The sequence below is a fragment of the Pelodiscus sinensis genome, chromosome 2 (genome assembly GCF_052426305.1).
Source record: "Pelodiscus sinensis isolate ZL-2025 chromosome 2, ASM5242630v1, whole genome shotgun sequence".
Lineage (NCBI taxonomy): Eukaryota > Metazoa > Chordata > Testudines > Trionychidae > Pelodiscus > Pelodiscus sinensis.
The window spans coordinates 64,563,288-64,587,687 of NC_143053.1; the positions used below are offsets into that span (position 1 = coordinate 64,563,288).

The window sequence follows — 24,400 nt, forward strand, 5'->3', positions numbered from 1 at the left end:
CTCTGGCACATTACTTCCAAAACTTCATTACTTCCAAAAATTACTTCCAAAACAGCTGCATTGTTCTTTCACAGCTTACTTCTACCAGGGCCTGTGGTTAATTGCTTTGTCTTCTCAGTCTCAAAAGTAACCAACATTTTATTTTATTTTTGGCCTCAGAGGTGCACAGGCATTGTGTTGGTAAGAAAAAAGTGAGGAAGGTAATATGTGAAGGAAAGAAGGAAAGCAATTTTGGGATTAAGGGAGGATGGGAATAGTCCAGGTAAAAGGAGTTCTAGGTTAGGGAACAACAGGAAAATCTTCAGAGATAATCATGAAACTTCATTTTCTGAATGTCTGAACATCCTTCTATTTAAATCATGGGTTTTCCCCTCTTCCTCTGAATTTCCATTCCTGAAATGTACTGAGTATTGTATTGCAAAGGCAACTTCACTTTTAAATAACCCTTTAAAATCTGTGTGGAGGATTAAATTAGACACAAATTTGGATCCCTATGATATCAGATGGGACACAAAATTCACATGGTCATGACTTGTTCACTGAAGTGGCAAGATAACATAAGCAACTTAAAATGTCCTGAAAAGTAAAAAAATATCCAAGGCCCTGGGAGAGCAAGCATAGCTCTTGATCAGTATGGAGTTCAATGAATTAGACTTAAGTGTGTTGTATAGAGTGAGATCAAACTTGGCAAATGTTCATAAGTTACTTAGCCAAAGCTACCATTTCAAGACCGTTATGAAAACAGCCTGAAGCTGTGCAACATATGAAATATTTCTGGTAGATCAGTCATAAGCAACATACAGGATTGTGATATGGAGTGGACAATGTAGGCAGCTCTGTGACAGAATCTAGAATCGCTGATGCAGCTTATTTATTCATGTGAACATGCTGCTGTTCTCAGAAATCTCAGTTGCACAGCAGATACTATGTGTTGGTCTGCATAAGTTTAAAAAAACTCTACCTTGCTTATTGTAGAAATCAAGGGTCTTATTTTGATCTCATTTGAATGTATTGTACCTTGGTATTACTCTTTTCATCATTGTTACCAGAATTGTACCCTGAGGCTACATCTAGACAGCGGGGCTATTTGGGGATCCTGGAAGTATCCCAAATTAGCAATTCCATGTCTTTAAATGCACACACATGTCTTTTGAAATAACAGGCGCAGCGTTCCTGTAACCCTCATTCCATGAAGGTTAAGGGACTTGTTGGAATTGCACCCTATTTCGAAATAAGATCAAAATATGCTACACAACTAGAAATATTTTTCGAAATAACAGGCATGCTATTTTGGCATTCTGGTAACCCTCATTCCATGAGGGTTAAGGATGTCTCAAAATAGACGTTATTTCAAAATTTGGCACTGAGTGCACTACGCAAATTGTGTATCATATTTTGAGGTTAGAGTGCTGTATAGATGCACCCTAAGATATGTCACTCTTTGTTTCTCATAGAAAACGGTGGACAGGGGCTTTTTTGATGTACAGGTAGGACCTATGTAGTCTAGCACCCTCGGTACCTGACCAGTGTCAAGCCAGAGAATTTTCTGAACCATGGGAGGTCAATATTGTCTAGAAGCATTACCAACACTTTCAGTGCTTACTGGACTCCTAGAAAACATTTAGGGGTAAATTAGAGCTAAATAACAGCACAGAAAACTGAGCACCAGGATTGGAGGCTGTAAACAAACTTGATGGGTACTCAGGAAACTTGGCCACACCAATCATAAGTGGACATCCAGCTAACTAAAATTATGCTGGACCACAGATGTTGCCAGACTAGAGTGCACCTGACTAGAAAGGTTCAACTTATATAAGGACACAGTTGTAAAATTAAATATGCTATATAGTTTCTTTTTAAAATTTTTATTCCTTAATCTACATGGTAAAGTTATAAAATGTACTGCATTTTATCAAGAAATACTCTGAAAACACTTCAGAGGGGTGGCCGAGTTAGTCTGTAACAGGAAAAACTTAAAAAACTACAAATAGTCTAGTAGCACCTTAAAGACTAACAAAACATGTAGATGGTATCATGAGCTTTCGTGGCACAACCCACTTCTTCAGATAACAGGAGTGTTGGAAGTCCAGATCCAAGAATAAATAAGGGAAGGAGGGAGAGGGGGAGATGGACAAAAATGGAGGGGAGGAAGAAAAAAAGAGATTGTGAGTAGATTAGCTTCAGAGGGATAGCCAAGTCAAACTGTAACAGGAAAAACTTAAAAAACAACAAATAGTCTGGTAGCACCTTAAAGACTAAATAATTACAAGAGACTGATACGAGCCATTAGCTTCCACTTGGAAAGGAAGATGACCAACACCAGATTCTACACAGACATCAAGAACCATTAGCACCTTCATTGGTTAGTTGGTTGGTTAAGTCATTAACATGTGTGAAGATAATGTGTGAACCGTCCAATATCCCGATTCATACCATTTGCATAAGAATTAAACTTGTGAATAAAGTGAAGTTCAAACCCCTCTCTGTGTATTTGGCTTGTGGAATTGGTCTGAAACAAAACAGCAACTTGGAGAGCCATTAATGAGTGTCCAGGAAGATTAAAGTGTTCTCCAGCAGGTTTTTGTATGTTGCCTTTACGGATATTCGAATTGTGTCCATTACTTCTTTCCATTAATTCTCTGAAAATGCTGTCCTTATCTATTGAACCCTACTGTACTAGGATATCTGAAAAGTATGGGCCTGATCCAAAGCCCACTAATTCCAATAGAAATATTCTTACTACTTTTGTTGGGTTTTGCATGTGAGTCTATATGCTAAGAGATATCATGGGTGACTGTACAAATCTAGTTTTCTTTGTTTGATATTTTAAAATTAAAAAGTTGGTATATCGATTTGTCAAAGAAACTGTGACGTGAAGTGTATTATTAAAACTATTGCCAGTAAAAGCAGTGTTTTCATCCATATTACTAAGAATGCTTTTAGTCGTAGACTTACTGGTTGCTACCAGTCACATTAGCCCAATCGGATAACACTTGAAAGATTATCAGAATTGGTAGCTATTCAGTAATTGTAGACATTGAAAATAACTCTTATATAGAGAGTTGCTTCTGATTAATCAAACTTTGGTTAAAAAATTGTTTAGTGATTTTATGTGTTTTAGTACCCAGCAATGCTTTAGATTACCACTAGATAACTGTTTATTTTCAGTGAATCAGAAAAAATGTATCTCCTTGTAAATTTTTTTTCAGGTTTCTTTGTGACATTCAGTCATTTCTCCTGTTGAAAATTCAGCCCATGCCCAGGCCCAACCTACTCTCTGTACATAGTTAGACTTTAAAGCAATGGATCTCATTTGATTCTGCAGTTCAAAAGTAGGGGCAGGATTTTAGGAAGTAACTCAAAGACCTTAAGTGTTCCAGTGCACAGGGTACATTTCCCAGTGCAAAAGATGGCCTGAGGGTACAGCAAGACCAATGATTCTGCAACTACGTGAACTGATCTACCAACATCTACAACATCCATGCAGGGAAAGATGCTGTGGGAAAGGTGGTTGCTTTAATCTGTAGTTGTGCCAGTGAAGCAACTCTACTGCTACTCTGAGACCTTAGGGAAGGATTTCTGCCTCCCAGCACTCACTGATCACCTGAATCTTTGAAGATTTCTGATTGATTTTCATCTTTGTTAGAGAACAGGCAGTGTGTTGACTTTCTGCAAGCCATAGGTACAAATGGAGATGGAGTTATTAGATTGTGTAAAACCTTGCTGATGTTATCTTTTCTAAAGCTGGGAACAATGCAAGTTTGGATGTACCTAACTGGGTTAGGTATGAGGAGTAGGAAGGAAGTTATGAATACATCATTGTAACAAAGGTGATTAAGTACACCAGGCATTTGGGATTTTTCAGGTATTGCTTTTGTCTCTGGTATGCCTCTTAAGTTGTAGGACAGGCTATTTATCTGTTAAATACTTTACTAATAGACAGGATTTATGATCTATTATTTTATATTAAATACTGTTTAAAGCAGTTCTCTTAAAAAATAGCTGTGCAAATGACACTGCAAGGTTATTGTGCATCAGTGATTTTCATTCTAACTGTTCTCAGTATTAGAAGAAAAGTTTGCTTACAAGAAAAATATATTTTTCATGTTTCCAGGCCTGCTTATTCCACCCAGAAAATTAAATCACACAGTGTTCTTCTCACTCTTATTCTGCTCGTTAATTTTGCTTCTGGGCACACCTTTGCAACCCCATTACTTTCAAATCATGATCTTATTTGCATCTGTGCAAGTCTTACCGCTTATTCATTAAACTGGGTTGTTCTAATGTAACTGAGGGCAGAATTTGGCACTGCAACTGGAATTTAGTTTAAAATTGCATCGATAGCTAGAATAGAATCCAGCTCACTGTCCCCAAACTGTGTTGACCTGCAGTGCTAGCATGAGGAAAATATAGTCAATCTTATTTTTATCAGTAAAACATGCAGACATCAATCTGAAAAACCACAGGAAGCAAATTTGTTGCATTAAGAAGGTTATGTCTGAGTTATCCATTCATTAAGTAGGCTTATTAAGATACTTTTATCTGTTGAGTAAGGTGCCATTTTTACATAGTCAGTTTTGAGAGTAGAACCCTCCAGGTTTCTGGGATGATAATTTTCAAGAGTTTCTGGAAAGCTATGTAATGTTATGTCCCAAACTATCTATATTTAATTTTTTAAAGTTTCTTTTCACAATCAGGCTAACTTATATTTTCTGAAGTGAGGATACTATTAATTTCCATGTCCTCGTTCCATGAGGAGTAACGGTAGTTCGGAATAGGAAGCCTAGTCCGAACTACCTAGTTCGTGTCGCATGTAGCCGCGCGGCACGGAGTCCGAACTAGCGGACATTTAAAAATGGCGGCGCCTGGCAAGATGCAAATGAAGTCCGGGAAATTCAAATCCCGGGCTTCATTTGCAACTCCGGTTGACTACATTAACCACCCTACTTCGAACTCGAGTGGTAGTGTAGACATACCCTTTGTGAAGAAGTTATTTACATAGATGTCAGTGAGAGTTTTGCAAATAAAGGGGCTGCAAGCCTGGGTCAATAGTGCATTATATAAGATCATTTAGGACCCTTTTCCCATGATCCTCCCCACATTTCTTAAGTACAGGTTGAACCTCTCTAGTCTGGCACCCTTGGGACCCAACCGATTCCGAACAAGATAATTTTCCAGACCACGGAAGGTCAATATTGTCTAGCAGCATTACAAGCACTTCCACTGCTTATTGGGCTTTTAGAGGACATTTAAGAGTACAATAGAGCTAAATAACAGCACAGAACATTGAGAGCCAGGACTGGTGGCTGTAAACAAACTTTATGGAACTGCAGGAAACTTGGCTACACCCATAACAAATGGACATCCAGCTAACTAAAATTATGCTGGACCATAGACATTTCTGGATCAGAGAGTTCTGAACTAGAGAAGTTCATCCTGTAGTTTGATTTATCTCTCCTTAGTGATTTAGTTTCTAAATACAAAGGAAGTCTTTTTCTGAAGTTAATGACCAAGGTTAAAAGAAATCTCTAGGTATGTTTTTGTTTCTAAATTGCTTTTATTCATTGGTCTTCATAAAATAGAAAACAAGTCCATTTTTATTAAAATGGTTACAGAGGTAACAACTGAAGTATAATTTGTTGAAATGATTGTCAGTTGGATGCTGTGGGTTTCCTTTTATATCGCAGAGAAAGAAGATGCTTTTATTCTCGTTCCAATTCATATATACTGTGGGAGTCCTGTTTTGCCTTTATATTCATGAAGAGTATCTCTGTTTCACTAAAATTAAGTGTTAAACATTTAAAATGACAATTTCACTTACTGTAAATTACACTATAAATGTAAATCTAGTCTGTCTAAAAATCGTTGTGTATCTTATATATCCACATACATACTTGTCTACTCATACACAGACAGGGTGGGTTGAATATTGAAAACAGGAGGAGACAGGATAATTGAGGGAATTCAAACTAGCTAACACATTACACCTAGCCTCATCTTCTAAAGTATAATTTAAACAAAGGACAAAGATAAGTTAAAGTTGACTTTCTTTGGTTTAATTTATTTTCTCTCCATGTACTTCTCGTATCCTTATTCTACCAGCTATGCACACATTGCTTATCAGCCCTTCATTAGTTATCAAGCATCAGATTGTATATAAATTGAGCCCTGAAATCTGGGTATGATAATTGGGTATGCAGTAAGGAAAATTGCACATGCAAATTGAGAAAATACCCACACTGACTGTAAGTTATAGGTTTGGCTAACAGTGTGCCTATATAGTTGCCTGAATTGCACTAATAATTGGAATAATTTTGTGCATAATCAGAGATGCACTTTTACACACACACACACACACACACACACACACAGCTAGTACTTTTTGAAAATTTGACCCAGGTTTTTTTTTTAAAAGACACTTTTGCTGAGAAAGCAAAAATAGTATGTGATAGGCTTTGTAGTTTTTATCTTCATAGTTCCAGGTGCAAAAAAAACTTATTGTGGAACATGAATAAAATTTCAGAGCCAGGAGAGAGAGTAGAAGGCGAGGTATACATTATTGTATTGTGTGCTGGCCTTGAGATCTTGTATGCACTTCTGAAGCCAGCCTTTTGTGTATAAATATGACAGAGTATTGCAGACAGGTCTTTCTGTTGTCAGATCTTTTCCTCTGTTGTGTCAATCCAGGATGATGTGAATTCTAATTTTTTTAATGGTTCCTATTCTCCTTCATTGTATCTGAGTGCTTGTCTGTTGAGGGATTTCTGCATTTTCAGTGCTTACTATGTGATAATACCAGAGATCAGCACTTGAGTCTCACCTCAGCTTGCATTTTATTTTTGTTGGATTTAGATGGGGTTTGAACCATTAATGGCTTTGAAAATTAAGAACAAGGACTTTAACTGGCATCAGAAGCTGACAGGAATCCAGAAAGGCTGGATGTGTTCACAGTGGCCTGAGCTGTGAAAGAGACAAGCAGCCACAGTTATTACAAGTTGAAGTGTTTGTATCATCTTCTACTCAGCTTCAGATGCAATGAATTATAGTAATCCAGTGCCTAGATAGCCGTGGCCAGGTGCTTATCTGGGTGGAAGGGATGAAGTTTACTAGCAAGCTGGAAATAAGAGAGGGCCTTTTTGAAAATTGATGCCACCAGGTCAGCCAAGCTTAGGTCCTTAAGGCTTTGCATCACTTTCATGCAAAGTGGTTGTGTTCTTTTGATGGAGTTGGAGATAAGGATCTTGGCAGCTCTTTGAAGCATTTCCCCTTCCTGATGGGCATTTCTTTGGTCTTGCCTGGATTCTGTTTGATGCAGCTGCTCTTTTCTCAGTTTCTTGTTGGCATTATGACATTAAGGGTGAGAAATATAGCCAAATGTCATTGCATACTGTTGACAGCTACATCTGTAGCGTCTCGCTATCTCTCCCAATGGTCTCACCCTTATTTTGAAGAGGAAGGGATAGTGTAAATCCCTGAGGGATCCCACAGATGAGAATGACTTTGAAGAGGAGGGACCATCACCACTCTCTGAGTTCTGCTGAAGAGGAACGGCTAGAGTCATCGTGCTGTGCCTTCTATTCCTGTTATGTAATGTCAGCACGCAGCACTGCATGAGGGATCACTGTGTCAGGAGCTGTTGAGAGGTCCAGCAGTATGATCATGGAGATCCTACCTATGTAACATGGCTATGAGGAGTCATCCTTTTAGTGTCATTAGTGTGGGCTGAACCCTGATTGTGAGTCACCCGGCAAGCTTGCTGACATCAAATGCTAGTGCACAGACAGGCTGCCTTTTTTTAATAAAAGAAAACAAAAGGTAAATTATCATCACAAGACACACCCAGAGGATTGGTCCTTCTGAAGATTTGTGACATTGCTGAACAACTCAGCCATTTCCAAAGGGCTCCATCTCTGGCATTGGTGTCATGTCTGTTTGGCTGCCGATACCTGTGCCATCTTTACCAGTTTAATTTGTGCGTCTGATAGCTTTCTTTGATAGGATAACAAGCCTTGTGGATAAGAGAGAAGTGGTGGACATGTTATACCTAGACTTTAGTAAAGCATTTGACACGGTCTGACACGACCTTCTTATAAAAAAACTAGGGAAATGCAACCTAGATGGGGCTTCAATAGGGTGGGAGCATAACTGGCTGGATAACCATTTTCAGAGAGTAGTTATTAATGGTTCACAATCCTGCTGGAAGGGCATAACAAGTGGGGTTTCATAGGGGTCTGTTTTGGGACCAGTTGTGTTCAATATCTTCATCAATGATTTCGATGATGGTATAGGAAGTATAATTATTAAGTTTGCAGACGATACCAAGCTGGGAGAGGTTGCAAGTACTTTGCAGGACAGGGTCATAATTCAGAATGATCTGGATAAACTAGAAAAATGGTCTGAGGTAAATAGGATTAAGTTTAATAAAGACAAATGCAAAGTACTCCCCTTGGAAAGGAACAATCAGTTTCACACATGCAGAATGGGAAGTGGTTATCTAGGAAGCAGTACTCCTGAAAGGGATTTAGGGGTCATAGAGGACCACAAGTTAAACATGAGTCAACAGTGTTGACACTGTTTCAAAAAAAGCAAACACGATTCTGGGATGTACATTAATTTCTCATTTAACAATATAGATGCGTTTCTGAAAATGTTCGTGCTAAGCAAAAACGTGCTATGCGAGGTCAATTTTCCCATTAAAAATAATGGAAAATAATAGAGGTTGCGTTTCAGGTGGTGGTGGCAAAGTCAATTTTTTGTTGGTGCTGGGTCATCAACGTCAACATTAGATATCTAGCAACACAAGTCACTGTGGTTTGTTAAAACACAAAGATAAAAACATGAGCGAGCGGAGGAGCACTATGACCATGTGTATTCAGCCACTCATGTATATTACCACTGTTTTCACCAACTTATACAGCTGTACGAAGTAGTCCACCACTTGATTATTTTCATGTTATCTCGGGGATGGTTGTGTTATTCGAAAAACGGTCCCTAAAAAAATCATGCTATTGCAAAAATGTGTTAAGCGGGCACATGTTAAATGAGTAATTACTGTATTGACAGGAGTGTTGTGAGCAAGACATGAGAAGTCATTCTTCCGCTCTACTCTGTACTGATTGGGCCTCAGTTGGAGTACTGTGTCCAGTTCTAGGCACCACATTTCAAGGAAGATGTGGAGAAATTGGAGGAGATCCAGAGAAGAGCAAAAAAAATGATTAAAGGTCTAAAAAGCATGACCTGTGAGGGAAGACTGAAAGAATTGGGCTTGTTTAGTTTAGAAAAGAGAAGACTAAGAGGGGACATGATAGCCGTTTTCAAGTATCTAAAAGGGTGTCACAAAGAGGTGAGAGACAAATGGTTCTCCTTGACCTCTGATGATAGGACAAGAAGCAATGGGCTTAAATTGCAGCAAGGGAGATTTAGGTTGGACATTAGGAAAAACTTCCTAACTGTCAGGGTGGTTAAACACTGGAATAAGTTGCTGGGGGGGAGGGGGTGGGGGAGGAGGGTCATGGAATCTCTGTCACTGGAGATATTTAAGAGCAGGTTAGACAGACACTTGTCAGGGATGGTCTAGATGGTGTTTGGTCCTTCTGTGAAGGCAGAGGACTGGACTCAATGACCTCTTGAGGTCCCTTCTAGCTCTAGGATTCTATGACACAATTCAGAACCCATATTTGTTATACCGTGTCCACCTGTTTCCTTCCCTAGTTATCCTGTATCTTGAGTCTATACCTTCTCACTGTTTCCTTCCTCATAGTTTCCATCAGTGGGTTTTTTTGTGATGGTACTGCCTGGTACGGAGTACAGGCACTTCCAGATGCAGTACCAGCACCTCCAGTCAGAGCTTACCTGGAAAGAACGTAGCGTACCGGCACCTCTGTACGCAAATGTCAACAGGCTTAAAAGGGTAATGCTGGCCCTTTTTTTTTTTTTTAAACAAAAACAAAAAAAGCACTGGTTTCCATAACTGGCAGTTGTTAATTTGTCCTGAAGCTCTTAGGTATCTGTAAGTTTCTTCTTTCCTTCCTGTGGGACAGCAATCGCTTCCTCTCCTTAAATTTCACCTTACTGTCTTAACGGTTCTTTTCAAATTGTGTACATATGGGATGAAATCCAGGTCCCACTGAAGTCAGTGAAAATTTTACCACTGACTTCACTTCAGCCAACATTTTACCCAAGGTGTTTTGCATATCATACATGCATGCATTTGCTGATCTGGCATACAGGAATAAAGTGAAGTTACTATATAAAGAATCATAAAAAACACACTTCCCCGCTCAGTAGTTGCTGCTGAGCAATAATGAAAGTAGAAGTCTGAAAGGTAGTGAAAAGGAAGTAAAATAAAAAAGCCCAATAAAACTTGCTATCTGAATTCTGAATGTGGATGTGATAGCCAAGAGAGTGCTTCAGAGTTAGAAGGAACAGAGGAAATGAATTTAGAATTCAAAAATACCTAAACTGTAATTGCCCTTAGATGACTGAAGGTGCTATGCATAGTGACTGAGGTAGGTTTACCCCTTTTCAGAAAGCTTTGTCTCTGTTTTCATTTCTGAAAATGTTTGTTATATGATCTGTTGTTGCTAGAATTCAGTTTACGTTTATTGCAAACATAGCAAAATGAACAGGTGGTCCTTAAATTGAAAAGAAAAGAAAATCCTGTAATGAGCTATTTCTGTCATATTTCTTTGTAATGTAATGAGTGCTGAGTATTTATTAACAGTAATCCTTTGAGACTGGTGGATGTCCACCATCCTTTCTCTGTAATGGAGAATAAAATAATTGAGTTTTTCCTGTTTCGAAAAGTGCAGTATTGAAGTTAGTAAGCTGCAGTCAGATGTTCATGCTAGAGATATTAAATAGGGTTTAAAGACAAAATTGTAAATCATACCATACAGAAGAATGATGGATTTATTAGCAGATCATTACATGACTTTTTTTTCCTGAGAGCCAAGCACATTTTTCATAACTTACAAGAAGTGTCTTGCTTGCAGTAACACATATGGTTAGCATTCAAAAAAACCACAATATTTGACTATGGCATTGAGTTTCTAGTTATCAGGTTTACATTGCTTGGAAAATTGTGACAATATAGTTATTAATATCAGTAAATGTATGACTGGCTAACAAGATCATATTTATGAAAAACAGTATCTTGTCAGTTAACCATTTTGCACACATAGCATTTTCTCTTATATTAATAATATCACAAATGCTGATGTACACAGGGGCACAGCTTTAGAACAGAGAGAAATTGTAAAAGCTCTCTTGACCTAAAATCAGCTAAACCATCTAGGTCATTCTTACTGGTCAAAATTTACTTGACTGTTTTTTATATTTTTATAAATATTGAAAAACAGACAAGAAAACATGATCGTTTTCTAGTGCTGTGTTACTTACAAGGGTTTGTTTAATTTTCATAGTATGACTAAAATGAGCTATAATGGGATTGCTCTTCTAACCTTTAGCTTCATAGGGGCTTCACTCGTTGAAGAATCAAGCTGACATTTTTTATTCAGATATCTAAAATATGCCTTTACAAGCCTGAAAATAAGGTTGTTTTGGTCAGCAGTTAACACAATGCATGACTAATGTACAGAGGAAAATCATAGTCACCGTATGGCTTAATGCAAAATAAAATGCAACATGAAATTACGGAAAATTGTTGGGTATTTTGTTTTTGTTGTTTTTTGCATTCCAGTAGATTCATTGATGTTTAATATTTAAAAAGTGGTGTTCAAAATAATGCTTTTTTGTAGGCCTTTGTTTTCAGCGAAATGAACAAGTAAGACTTGAACCTTCGCTCTTTATTCAGTAAGTGCAAAGTGTGTGGAACTCCTCCCCATTGCCAATAAAAATAATATTTTAACCGAATTCTGCCTTTAAATGTATAGTATAGGAGCAACAGCAATACCACCACTTTGAGAGAGATGGTTTCTAGATGAAATGATTTGCTCAAATAAGAATAATTTTTTAACATTTTCTTCATGCAGCAGAACCTGTGAGATTCCACATCCCAGTACTGGGAAAGGGAGACTGTCAAGACCCCCATGTAGAGGGCACACACCTCTGTGTGCTACCGAGTCCATCTGTGTGGGGAATTGTGCATAGTCACCCATTGTGACTTAGGCGTGAGTGGGGAGCAATATGGATCTTACAGTCCCTTTCACAGAGGGACAGATCCTAATTCATTCAGCCTTTCAGCTGTAGTAGCTGTAACAGAGTGGCCCCTTGACTAGAGAACTTTGGATAGGATTATCTCTTACACCATGGAGCTCTCTGGCACCTATATATTGCCAAGTTACTACAGCTGGGCACAGGATTTAGTGCTAAACCATGAAACTGCAAGAGCTGCAAATTCTTCCTTTAGAAGGGCAAATGGAGCTCTTCTTGAAGCAAAGAAGAACTACAGGAACACATGGAGAAGCAAAGTAGAGCCTTAAGGGTTATACTCTTGCATTCCATACAAGTTCACCTTTCTTTTAAGAAAGTGTTTCCATCTGATATATAATAAATTAATAATTTCCAAGTGTTTTGTCCAGGCCCACCAATGGTGGAGGGCAAAGGGACAGTGGTCCTGGGGCCCAATGATACAAAAGGGCCCAGAACTCCCAGCTGCTGCAGAGCCCTGGGCCCTTTAAATCACTGCTAGCACCACATGGAGCACTCTGGGCAGCACTGAGGGCTGCCTGGGAGAGGCACGGTGCTCTCTGAGCAGTGATATGGGCTGCCTAGCCCCAACCCCAACCCCAGCCCTTCCGCCTGAGACCCCATTCCTTCCCCTCCCTTCCCCCTGCCTTGTCCAAGGGCCCAGCAAGGCTGTCGGCCCACAGGTTGTGCCCTGCCCTGCTACCTTCAGAGAGACTGGCCATTCCTAGTGATTGAATGACCATTCCTAGTAATGACAGGATAGGGGATGGGAAAGAAAACCTCAGCATTTGTCCTTGGGCTTTGTTGCTAAATGTTGGGATACCTCAGACAGTACAGCATTAGCAATGTGCAAGTTCAGAAGGAAATAGGGGTGGGGGAAGAGGAAGAGGAAAAAACGCACAGTATCAGATGCACAATATCACTTTACAAAATCTGGTGTGCAAATATTCTTCAAATCATTCTTTGTTTTGCCCATCTACAGTTTTCTCAGGTACTCACCATTAATGTGCAAGACTGGTAGCTTCAGTTTGGTCACCTCTAATAAATACACTTGTAAACTAAGGTGACCAGAATTTGAAAATGTGCAAGGAGGACACTGAATTGACAAAAAAAACATACTTGTATATTAGGGTTGCCAGATGGTCTCCCAAGAAATACCAGACAGCCGCTATTGTTTGGTCGAGTGAAAAAAAAAAAGGAACACAGGATTTTTTTTGGCAAAGTAGGACAAGAAGGACAATTTTTTGAAAGAAGGACAAAAGGAGGATATAATCAAAAGGAGGATTGTCCTCAAAGGAGGACGTCTGGTCACCTTATATAAACACACTGAAGATAGGAACTTGAATGGCACAGAATTTCCAGAGGTTACTATGCTATTTCTCAGCAACTTTCTGCTGTACAAGTCATTAGCAAATGCATATATTTCTTCTGCCATCGTGGTAATTAGGGCTCCACCAAACTCACAACCACAAAAAAATGTGTTAGAACCATTAAATCTGATGTTTCCCTCTCTCCCTGTCCTATGAAATTTGGTCTTTTGTGTGCTTTTACCCTATGCTATACAGATCTCATGGGGAAGACCAGCATTATCAAATGGGGGTCCTGACCTAAAAGGCAGTTGCAGGCGGTGGTCTCACAGTTATTTTAAGGGGTGGGGGAAGTTATGGTATTGCTACTCTTACTTCTGTATTGCCTTCAGAGCTGGCTGGCCATGTCATCCTTACCTCTTCACTGCTGTTGTTAGCAGTCTGACTTCAGAACTGGCCACCTGATAAGCTCTGACTGCTCTCCAGCTGCCCAAATCTAAGGCTTAGTCTACATTGCAGGGTTTTTGCACAAGAAGCCTTTTGCAGGAGAGTTCTTGCGCAAAAATGTATTGCACAAAAGTGCGTCCACACTTCAAAAGCGTATAAAAAAAGTGAAGTGCTTTTGCGCAAGAGAGCGTCCACACTGCATAAATCCTCTTGCACAAGAAAGTTCTGATGGCTGTTCTGAATGGACATCAGCAGGGGCAGATGATGGTTTTGCGGGGCCCCGGGCAGCATACTTCCACGGGGCCCCCCCTTTGCCACGGCGCATGCTAAGTGACGCCATGCGCATGCGGAGCGGTGCCACGGCGCATGCGCGGGACTTTCTGAAGCACAGGGCCCGGAGCAGCTGCCCCGTTCGCCCTGCCCTATATCCGCCCCTGGCCATCAGAACACCTGAACTTTTTCCGATAGGGGTTTCTCGCAAGAAACCCCTGCGGAGCATCTACACCAGCCTTTTTGCACAAGTGTTGTAGCACAAAAAGGAGTTATTCCTCGTGGGGAGAGGAATAACTCTACCAGCAAAAGCCCTCTGTTCTGTCGATTTTCTTGTGCAAAAATGCGCTTGAGGTGTGGATACTCTGCTGGTTTTTGAGCAAAAACCTTACAGTGTAGACATAGCCAAAAAGTAGTGTTGGTGCCAGCAAACCCCGTACAATAACCTTGTGATCCTCACAGCACCTTTTTGGGTCAAGACCCCTACAATACTATACCATGAAATTTCAGATTTAAATGACTGAAAACATGACTTTTATGATTTTTTAAATCCTACGACCACGCAGTTGACCAAAACAGACAGTGAATTTGGTAGGATCCTATCTGTAATTATAGTTTGAGGCACACGCATGCTTGTATATCAAATCAGTCATATGCGCAGAAAATGTTTGCTTTACAATCATTTTTCATTATTATACTCAGATACAATCATACATTGCCCTGTTTTCCCATAATTTTAAAAGTCTTAAAAGTTCACTTTAATTTTAAAAACAAAAATCTCATCTCAGTCAAATTCTAATATTTTCAATGTATTCAAAATGAAATACTGCTTTTAAAATGCAATAGAACCCCGTCCCTGTTCCGTATGCAGTTTTACCATATCTCACTTCAGATATATTCTTTTCCATTCTTTAAAAATATCCTTGGTTAGATTCAGGTGCCATGGCATTGACTTCAGTGGAAACCACACACAAAACTGAAGAGAAAATCTGGCCTTTCTAGTCAATTCTTTACACAAATATTCAGTTAAAAAAAGTTATTTGTGGTCCTACTCCTACAAGGTGCTGAGTATCCTTTGGTCTCATGGTTCCAGATCATCCCCATCTGCAAAGCTGCTAGAAAACCTGGCTGAACCAGCTATTGGGGATTCCATTAGTATGGGCAGGAATCCCCCATGTAGCTTAAAGTTAACATAATGACTACAAACCAACATCCTTTACCTCCTAACACAGGGAGAAAGGGAAGTGAGCAGGGTACTTTTCTATTCTGGTTACTGTTGGCTGAAAGGAGACAGAATGAGAGAAAAACACCACATGATATATGTCAGTCATATTTCTTTCATGCACTATGGGAAGGTATTCATTCATATATGGTCATGAATACATTATGAGGAATAGAATAGAATAGCTCATTGGGGCTTTGGGGTATCCATTAGAGAAACCTAATGTTTCTAATGTTGGTGATTGGACAGTGAGCTGGTCAATCCCAGAATCAGGGGATCACAGAGATGGCAGATATTCACCATTGATTCCCTTATCCTTCTCTGGGTCCTGTACCACACATGGCTAGGATTGGCATATTGTCTTTAGTTCATGCATTCAGGACCGTTCAGGAAATGCTGACAACATCACTGGATATTGCCCTACATAGGAATTTTGATTAATGGAATTACTATTACTCACTTACACTTTTCAGTCTGTTTTTTATTTTAGACTTAATAGCATCAGGTCCCCAGGACCCACTATGGGGAACCAAATTTACTTTGCCTAGCCTCTTCTAGTCTCTTTTTGACTTCATTTGCTTTGCAGAATAACTATTGATTCAGGTGTGTTTGACGGAATCTGTTTGAATATACTGCTGATTCAACATTCCTGTAGAGTTGTCTAAATAAATGTGAAAGGCATATTTGTCTTTCTCATAAGAATAATTGCTAAAATATAAAACTGGGCTATGCTTATTTGTTAAATGCAATGGAGAGTTAATATTGTTATCAGGAAATATATGCAAAATATTTGACTTACATTTCTTGGATCCTACTGGTCTGGTATCAATCTATACCTGCTGTTGACCCTGTAAGCATTAGACACTTTAGAAAAAGATAACACAAATTATTCACCATTAATACTTTAAAATTAGTCATTATTAAAACCCTAATCATTTGCTGAGAGGATCCAAATTAGTGAACTTTGCAAGATCAAACAAAACCGAAGATATTTGTCCAAATTAAAGTGGAAACATGCATCCAGAATATACCAAATGAACATGTATTCTGTTGTAATAATAATTTTATTATCATCAGCTTGCAGGCCAGAGTTTTAATTATGACCCTTTTATATCAGTAGAAACCATGTATGTGGGATTAAAAACCTATTTCTTTAACTAGTCTAGTTAAAGACTGTGGTTTGATACATTCTATGCTACAACTTTTATAAAAACCAGAGAACACTTCTAATAACACTTTTCTAATTTCATGGTTCAGTGCACAGTCAGTAAAGATTTAAATAATTCAGAAAGAAAGCCTATTCTGTTTCTTTATTAGAAGTTTGAGTCAGGAAAATTCTTTGACATTTAATAGGTTTTTAACCCTTTTAATAACTTCTTCTAATAAAATTTATTGGAGGTTGTTTTAAATAAAGGGTTATTATATTAGACTGAATAGAAGTCAGTAGGTGTTTGTTTTTTTGTAGTGATTGGTTTTGAGTACTTGGTCCTGTATGTCTCACAGAATATGAAAGAATAAAGTAGAAAGGAATGTTAATAGTTACAAAATTTTGTAGCAAATCATATAGAAACTGTATATTACTATATTCATGTTATTGTGCTATAAAAATTTGCAATAAATTTTGAGTATTTAATTGTTTTAAAGGAGCTTAGGGTCACTTAACAAGCCAGTGCTACATAAAGCAGCCTAAAATGTCTTTATTTTTTTTAACAGAATGATTTTAGAAGGTTTTAATTAGCAAACATAATAGCAGATCTTTTTTCTTATGCTTCCCTTGTTTAGGATTCATTTACTTATAAGGTTTCTGGTATTTAATTTTAAAAATATTATTGAATTATTTCTCTAATAAAACTGCAGTCTGAATTGCTGTATTTGAACCTAGATTTCAATTCCTCCCCATCTCTCCCTTTTCCCCACTACCAGACACAAAGATTTAGGAGGGTATAATTCAGGGCTACTCAACACATAGTCCGCGGGTGGGATTTCTTGAACATGGCCTCCACCAGAAATATGTTCCACAATGGTGAGGCATCTCCCAGTCAGGATGAGGATTGAAAGACGCAAATGGACGGGCTTGCTGGAACAGATGAGTACAGGGTGTCGGCATTTCTAGCCTCCAGGGAGGAGGTGCCAGGAGCGCCGGGGCATTGTGGGAAGTGTTTTGTATTCATGCCCATCAGTGTGAAAGAAGCTATTTGCATATATTTGCATGTACATGCAACCACGCTTAAGTTGTGGCCCTCGGCATGTGCTGTATCATTGTGGCCCCCAGGGCTTCGAAGGGTGAATAGCCCTGGTATAACTTTAGGAGAGACTAATCAAATTTGGATCCAGATCATGGTTCAGATTTCAAAATACTGCGAGGCATGGGGATAATTTTTTACTCTTCACTTCCCTTCAAAAGATCGTTAGATTGTCAGCAATTCCTGATATAATTATACACCATTAAGAAAAAACCATAAAAATATATATGTTGTCTTTCAGAAATCTGTTTCATCTAAGGTGTAACCACAGACACTAAAATCCTTTAATCATAATTTTATGACCATTGTGTGGCTTTACTACAAAATAGAATGAAGGATTTTTGTATCCTGGTGCATTTCTGCCTGCACTCTGAATTTTCATACTTTAACAGGTTTGGATCTCTTTTCAGTTTGGACTTCTGATTTCCAGGGTGTATAATTGTTGTGTTTAAGATAATTACACAACACATGAGATGTTTTTAATCAAAGTTACTGATATGTTCTCTCCAGTTCATCTCCATCTCATTGTTGCCAAGCCTCTCATTTTTATCATTAATTATGTGAGATATACTGTTTTTCTTAGAGCGTTAAACTCTGGAGTGATATATATTTTTGTGAAAATCTTAATTTTCACTGAAGAAGATGTAAATATCTAGAATTCATGATTGTGGTGAAAAACTTGAAGATATGAACATTGGTGCATATCTTCAAGTATTTAAACACCTAAAATTTTCTAGGGTGTTTTTTTAATATCACCGTTTCTAAGCCAACATCATAACTTTTGTGGTTCTGACTCAGACCTAGAGTTAGTGTACTTGGGACTCATACTTGTCATTTTAATGTAGATTATGTCTGGGAACATTTGAAGATCAAGATTTAGTTTGGGCTTATATCAGCAGAATTGGCATAGAGTGCTGCCGAGTACAGATCATCCAGGGTAAAGACTGTAGCAACTGTAACTTCCTTTCTTCCAATGAACTCATAGGGAGCCAGTGAAGCCCCACAGTGAATGACTCTGGGGAGGTCATAGCACTGGTGTCTGGGGAATGCCCCATTTCAGAATTCTAATTAGAAAATATATAGCGGAAGGAAGTCTGGGTTTACTCACCTGACATCTGTATCTGAACCAACTGATTGGAGCATAGCTGACATCAAGCCTCGTGCAAGTGATAAGATATGACATGTAAAAGGAATGACTTGCTTCCCCCTGATTTAAGGCTGACCACTCAGACATGATGCAAAGAACTATCAGTTCTCTTGGTTGCCTCCGCTAGCAGATTTCCTTTGCTACAAACTAAAGTGAAAACCACTGAAGGAGGAAGTGGACATGATAACAAATATTGCCTACTGTCCCTCAGGGTGAATTCCCCTTAGCATGTGGGAGAATTAGATGGCACAGGGGATGCTTCAGTGACACCGGCCCCATGTATTTTGCCTATTTCTTTAGTGTTTTCATCTCATGTTGTAAACTCTCTCATGTTTCCTGTATATACTCACACTGTCATTGTTAGGTTAGTCTGAAGAGCTAACTTCTTTTCTCCCTTCCCGCCGCCCCTTTTTCAGAAATATATGAAATTGTAATTTAAGGGAAGAAAGTGGTCTTTTGTTACTGCTCTTCAGACAAACTATGACATCATAACTCTTAGCCCCAAGAGCATTTGCAAATAAAATAGCAGCATACTTCAATTTGAACTGCATCTTTAATTTTTCCCTTAAAGACCAAATGTTCATCTTTCGTCAACTTTTGAATCTGCGAGTGCCAGATTATGGCAATTGATAAGTCTTTGTATCTTGCATGAGTATCCAGGCTTAAATCAGAAAATTGAGTTATTTCTTTGTCATGATATATCTCAGATCCAAGAATGGTTGGATGGATCCTGTCTCAGTCATTGTGTCAGAAAAGAATATTAGGATAATATACTTATATAGTCTCCCAGTTAGACATTGCCATATTGGGTATATTCCAGATAGAGGGTTCATCCTTCACATTCAATTTAAAGTCATAGGAAGAAGGAGGCACTTTGAGTTCTATTTTGTCCAGTTGCTTTGGACAAATAAATAGAAGTATATTTTCAGCCAGCATGAAAATGAACTTCTCAATTTTTGTGCCGAATTTGCACCTAATCTATACGTTTTAAGTGCAAACCTGAGGAGCTGCATCTCTGACTATCTTATCTGAACTTGCAGTCAGCTATTTACAAGCACAGCTACTCAGATTTCCCTTGTAATTTAAAAGCAGGCACAAAAATTCAGAAGATGTGTCCCAGTTTCCTCATCTGTAAAATAAGGATAAAAATACTTAGCTATCTTATGGGAATGTTGAATATTTGTGAAGCATGCTGAGATCCTTAGAAAATGTTATAGAAATGCCAAGTACTGTACCATGATTATTATATCAGCAGAGAGTCCATTGAGGATGTCAAATATGGACTATCCTTTTTCTGTGTAATATCTACATTTCTAGATTTCTAATATTCTGATACATTAAACTTTGTTCTCCAAGTTGGAATTCAGCCATCAGTTGTGCCTCATTATTTTATTCAGCAGAGAATGTTCAGCAATATAGCCCTCTGCACTCTGCATAGTGAATGTGGGTCCAAGCCAGATAATATTAGTGAGTTTTGTACATTTTTGTTTGGAAGAAATCTAAGGAATAGGAGTTTCTGGTTTCAGAGTAACCCATGGCAGAGTTAGAGGTATAGGTAGTACTTATAAAGAATGGAAAATGTGTTTTTCTGCACAATTATTAATGTATACCTAGAGTCACAGTGTTTCAAGTAAGAGGCCAATGTCTCTGACCCAAGAAGCAAAGAGCACATATATAGTTTCCATAGATAAATACAGGTAACTCAATGGAATTCTACCAGGTAACAGTACATTGAGCCAGGAGTGATATTTTGAAGGTTTTTTAAGGTTAAAGATCTGTGCCCATTCTTGGGTCTATGACATTTTCTTTTTGTCAGTGTAAAATCTAAATGGTGGAAAAGTCTTTCAGGACTGTGACTTCAGAAAGTGACTTCAGCTTCTTTTTATATTGTAGCAGGCCAGCAAATCAGGGCAAGATTGGCCAGAATGCTGTCATAACTAGGGGTAGCCCTGGAAATACACTGATTCAGTGTATCCACTTTGTGACTTTTGTGGTGGGTCTGCAAATAGTCTTGATAGCAGTCTGCAGCTACATTCATCTGGTAGAGCCTACTAGCTCTTTTCTTTGCCCTCTTCAGGCAACACAACTGGTCTTCTATTATGGGATCTCACGGGAATAGGTGGTGCAGGGAGAAGCAGTTTCCACCAGCATGGGCTTGGTCGTTGACCACCGAGCACAATGGAAGCACAATGTAGTTATGTGCCTGCTTTTATAAAAATACAAGTATCTAGAATCTATTTATGGACAAGCTTCTCCCATCTCGATGGATGGCCCCATTGTGTCCACTGAGCAGTATCTGAGGATTTGGGAAGTCCATGCAGAAGATAGCAAGGGTGGGTGAGGACAGGACAGGCAATGCCAAGAGATCCACAGCTACATAGAATCTCTTGTCTGTATCCCCACTTTCCTGCAGAAGGAATGAAGGATTCCTTCCCTCCAGACATCTGCCCTGCACCCATTCTACCTTCTCAGGCTGGGCACTGGTTTGAAGATTTATTCCTTAGGGTTTGTCTTCACTTCCAGATAAATCAGTGCTGCTCCAGTTGCTAGAGTTAATTTAGAGGGTCTGGTGAAGACATAAGTTGCTGTGAGAGCAGTCTCCCATTGACTTCAGTACTCCACCTTCCATAGAGGTGGAAGCTATGTCATTGGGAGAATGTCTTCCCCTGACATAAAGTTGTAGACATTGCTATAATTTGATCTAAGCTACGTCCACTTAAGTTGCATTATTTATGTAATTTAATTAACGTAACTTAGTCAAATTACCTTATTAGTGTAGACCACGCCTGAGAGTCTAAACTGGAATAGTTTTATGCAAACTAAAGAGTCATTCTTCAGGCTTCTTCCTCATATTTCTGCAAAAGTAAGTAAAATAGAAACCTGCATCAATGTGTTTTTTAAATTCACAGGAAAAGCTGATTGTATCTAAAATATGATTGAAAATGCATTTTCTTATAACAACTCTCTACTGAACCACTTCATTTGTAGTCTTCACAGCTACACTGACAGGGTTATTTTGGTTTTGATTTTTTTGTTGGCGATGGTGGATTTTTTTTTTGCCTTCTTATGAATGTTGCTTGGTACCGTCTTTGTCACCCTCTACCAAGTCCTTTCAAATCTGTATTGTATGTTATTGAAAAATTAGGAAAGCAATGTAGAAAACCCAGAACATTCTAGGGTGGCAATATTTCTTGCTATATATAAACTGTATAAAAAGGTCTTAATGACCAGAGAGACAAGGTGGGAATGGCAATAACTTTGTTGGTGAAAAAGACAAGCTTTTTGATCTATAAATAGCTTTTATTCAGGCCTGGGACACATAGTGTGTCACAGCAAATACAAGGTGAAATAGATTGTTAAGCATAATGAGTTAACACATGTTGCAATAGACCATTTAAAATGTAGTGAGCAATTAACATCTCTGCAAGCATAGGATAAAGGTGGGTCAATTGGTTAGAGGTTGTTGAAATATGTCATAAATCTAGTGTCCTTATTGAAGCCATGATTCTTAGTGTTTAGGAAAATTACTTAATTTAAGGTCCCAGGCTCATCTTTTGACAATTTTGTGCAGGCTTCCTTTGAGGAGTGTGAGAACTGATAGGTTAGAAGTGGATCTGTGATCACTGTGAAAAGTGTTCTCCCAAAAGTCTTTTATCTTTCATCATTTTTCTTCCTGAGTGACTGATTTCACTCATATACTAGGTGGGGCATTTGATGCTCTGAACAAGGTACATATCATAATGAAGGATCTAGAATCTTAAAGAGTGTTATGAAGCATGTTGATCCTTGTAGCAGTGGAGATAGATCTGAGGGTTTTGCATCTGTTGTTTTGGCAGGGTCTGGCGCCACTTTGAGTTGGTTTGCGCTGATCTCTGAGGAGCTGCTTCTAATGATCAGCTTGGCAAGATTGGGAGGTTTTAATAACAAATTAGTTTGGACAACCAATGATATGTTGTCAGTTGGCAAATATATTTTAAGTAAAAAAAAACCAACATGATAGTATTATTAAAAATGAAGCCAGGTTTCATTGAGGCATATACATGCATAGTCATTTGAAACATTGACAAAAATACTTATTTAGATTTTTAAATAGTGCATGTTACACTAGTTAGACTATTTCTAATGAAAAATTAACTTATTTTACCTTTACAGCTTCCTGTCATTTATGAAGCCAGTAGGGTCTATCTTTAGAACTGATCTGTAGTTTCCTTGGATTGTTAGAAAGGTACCCAAAAATACTGTACAAAGGGTTTAGAATGTAAGCTATATTCACATTTTAACTCCAGCAATGTTTCTTAGTGGCCCTGGGGATAGCACTCAACAATGTTCGGTGTCAAAAGATGACAGACAGGGGTAAATGGAAGGGCTTCAGAGATACCTCACTTTCCCTTGTTCTTGCTGCAACTGGCAAACTTCCAAGCCTTGCCTGCTAACACCACATAAAACAGCAGCTGGTGAGTAACATTAGCAAATAAGGCCTCAGGGCTACCCATGTTCCAGTTCTCCATTCACCAACTGCTATTCAGTGAAACAGCTGGATCAGAAGAGATACAGCCATGAAGTAGTTACTGTTTTATGTGTACAACTGTTTTGATATAGATTGTCTGCTACAGGCAGAGATAATGATAGCTTTCAAAGCTAATATGTTTGACTAGGAGGGAAGCTGGTATTTGAAAAAGGAGCAGAAAGTCAGTAACAATCTTTAAAAATATAAATGTCTTTCAAGAGTTGAGTCCTGAGTTGATATTGTGCACTGTATTTTGCAATGAATTGGTAATTGAATGAACTTGAATGATGGATATTAATAAACCTTTTGTATTCCAGAGATATTAATTCATAAAGGAATATCAAGACCATATGAAGAGAGGTGTCATATTATCTGAAGTAGTTTTTGACATCTTTTAGGACCACAGATAAATTTAAAATAGTAAATATCCTAGATTCCAGAATATTTATTGATGTGATCCATTCTCCAAAATACACAAATCAATCCAAGAGCCTATACATTTTGAAAAATCATGTACTCTGTCCATAATGAAAAAAATAGCAAAGAGTTTTTTTATATTCCCAATCTAATTCAAATTCCTTCTTCACAAGGATCTCACAGACTGGTATACTATATATGGAGAGAGAGAATGAACACACACAGGAGTGCATGAGTGAGAGAGAGAAAGAGAGAGATGGCATTTAAATTTAAAGTAAAAAACAAAATACATTGGATGACTTGGCTAAAAAAGTCTGTCACTAATATAACTATGTTTATATTAGTACTCTGGATTATTATCACTTTTCCCTAGCACTATGATACTTGTACATTGTTGTTTTTGTCAAATTCCACCTTGATTATATGATACAGACTAAGATAACTATATCCATTTAATTTTCAGCTTTGAATAGCCACTTCAATTTTAAATCACCCCCCAACACACCTAAACTTAAAAACTGAGTTACTCTCTGCAGTTGTCTTATCTCAGGCTATGAGTCTGAGTACACTGGATAAGCATTATGAGATATCCTCTATAGTATCCATGTATAGAACGTTTGACCTCTGGATCAGTAAAGAGCTTCATCCTCCAATGCTTTTCATTCTTATCTGTGCAGAGACTGAATTCAT

The 24,400-nt window shown here is 38.4% G+C and overlaps 1 protein-coding gene across 3 annotated transcripts in view; it reads left to right on the forward strand.

The window, feature by feature from the left end:
* TOX (thymocyte selection associated high mobility group box) overlaps positions 1–24,400 on the forward strand; it is a 293,213-nt gene that overhangs the window by 198,848 nt on the left and 69,965 nt on the right. The gene's annotated exons all lie outside the window — the stretch shown is intronic.